Source organism: Pteropus vampyrus, unplaced genomic scaffold (assembly GCF_000151845.1).
Source record: "Pteropus vampyrus isolate Shadow unplaced genomic scaffold, Pvam_2.0 Scaffold252, whole genome shotgun sequence".
NCBI lineage: Eukaryota > Metazoa > Chordata > Mammalia > Chiroptera > Pteropodidae > Pteropus > Pteropus vampyrus.
The window spans coordinates 398,852-401,233 of NW_011889033.1; the positions used below are offsets into that span (position 1 = coordinate 398,852).

Genomic DNA, 2,382 nt, shown 5'->3' on the forward strand with positions numbered 1-2,382 from the left:
GTTCCCAGGAGCGCCACCCATCCTGGGTGAGGCTAACGGATTTTGGAGGAGAAGGGCGTCAGAGGCCAAGGATGTCTGGGAAACGGCGAAGGCCAAGTCCACGGCGTTCTCTCCCGCAGGCTTCTCGGAGCATCTGCGGTGCTCGCGGGCTCACTGGTCCTCGAGGGGCCTCACGCAGCAAGCACGGCTCGGGAACTGCTTCGACTTGATGTCCTGGAATCTTCTTACCCTTTTCGTGGAACACTACACGGTACCAGGCTGGCAGCCTTGGTGACTTCGAGGGCGTGTGTGAACTGAGGTCTGGCATGCAGGTGCTTTCGCCTGTAGCTCTTCCAACCAACATTAGGCCCCGGGGGCTTGCCCATGGCCACCTCGGCCTCCGGCTGGTTCCTAAAATACCCCGTCTGTCTACACATCTCTCCCCAAATTCACCAGGCTGTCTCACAAAGGGCTCAGCTCCAGAGTCACCACCTCCAGGAACTGGCTAAGTACCAGATACTCTGCAAGGTTCTCTACACGCGCCACATGCGCTTCAAGATGCGTCGCCACTGTCATTACTTCCTTACCGCTCCCCCCGCCCCCGGACTGGGCTAGGGCTTCCTCTCCGCCCCGTGTCCCCAGCACCTCCCGACTGTAACACTCCTGTGGCGCTGGTGCTAGTTCGTCTGCTCCCTGCCAGGCTCTCAGCTCCCCGAGGGCAGGGGCTGCCATGTTCTGGCGGGTGCCCCGAGCCTTGCCTGGCATGAAGAAAGGTTTGTTGACTAAATAAACGAATGATCACAAAAAAAATTAGCAAACACTAATGTCGTCTTTGCTATGTGTCCCAAACTGTTTTAAGCTCTTTGACACACTTTAATAAAAACGTTTAACCTTTATGAAACACCTGCCATGTGCCAAGTCTTGTGTTAAGAGCTAGTGAGTATTAACTCAGTCTTCACAAGGACACGGAATTTAAGCTAGCTGCTGCTGAGTCTTGCTGCAGAAGGGACCAGGATGCTCTGGGCTGAAGATGTCAAGGCCGGAACCAAGGGTTCCTTGGAGCGCAGTGAGTGATGACAGCCTCCCAGGACAGCAAACGACAAACCAAGCAGATAACGGGGGTCAGGTTTGGCCGTGCTCAGAAAGTGTCCAGGGCCCGAGGCCTGGGCATGCCTGTGTGGGTTACATGGATGAACGAAATGCCCCCTGTCCATCCAGGAAAAAAAAAAAACAAACAACCCTAAAACCTCTTACGATGCCCTGGTGCGGGGAGGGCCAACCCCGAATCTATTTTCAGCCAACTGGCAACGCTGACAGTAGCTGTCATCCTCACGCATGAAACAGTCGTGCAGAGCTTTCTGGGTGGCCAGTTCCTTCACATGCCTCCCTCCCCTCCTCGAAGTACTCCAGGCCCCAGACAAGGAAACCCAGGCCCGCAGAGGCGAGGTAGCATGTTCAGGGACATGGAGACAGCGAGCGGAGAGCTGGGATCTAATGTTACTGTCATTATGAGCTGCGGTTTTACTTAAAATACCGACGCAATATTAAAACGGCCATTTGCTGAGCATCTACCGTGTGCCAGAAGCTCTCCAGGGTTCTCTCCATATGCTACTCACTCCCCAGAAAGCTAACACTTAGGGGCACCCACGACACGCTGAGTTTCGCGTGCACCGTGTCATCTTATCCTCAGGAGGACCTCGTGAGGTGTGCGCTTTTGTCACTCCATTCCAGGAAGCCGAGGCGTGGAGAGGCGGGGTTCAGCATCTGTCTCCCCCACCTGACTGCGAGTTCCATAAGGCAAGGGAACGGGCTCCGGGCTCTGGGTTCCCAGTGCCAAGCACGATGGCGGTGGCAACGGCGATGATCGCGTCGGCAACGGTTTCGTGCCTCTACCATTGGTCAGGCGTCACGTCACGTACCTTCCGTCCCCGAGTTATTACATCCCCTCGAACAGCTGACTGAGGCAGACTGCGTCATCGGTAACCCCATTTCTCAGATGAAGGAACTGCCAGGTGTGGCAGCTAACACTCCTGAGTGTTCGCCATGCAGAGCATTTCATGTGCACTAGGTCAGGCCCAAGTTCACCCAAGTTCACCCAGCCACCGAGAGGAGGACACCCGGATTGCCCCATGCTGACCCACGCGTCACCAGGAAGCTCCCCTGGTGCGTCTAGTGACCCGCCTGCGTCTCCAAGGTCTCCCGTGAGGCTGGATCCCATGAGTTTGATCACGACGTCTCATCCGGCACTTTTCAGAGGTTTTTTTCCCCTTCTGCTCGCAAATTCCGTCTGTTCTTTTAATTAATGAAAATTCAGCTCTCTGCAAACGTTTCTTCCAGGACCATCCTTTGTGAGCAACCTCTGGGAGCTGACTCATCAGCCCATTAGCTGAATCCGCGTTTAGA

General features: G+C 55.3%; 1 protein-coding gene across 1 annotated transcript in view; it reads right to left on the reverse strand.

Annotated features, from left to right (window-relative positions):
* Positions 1-2,382, reverse strand: part of STK32B (serine/threonine kinase 32B) — an 87,194-nt gene that overhangs the window by 23,810 nt on the left and 61,002 nt on the right. The gene's annotated exons all lie outside the window — the stretch shown is intronic.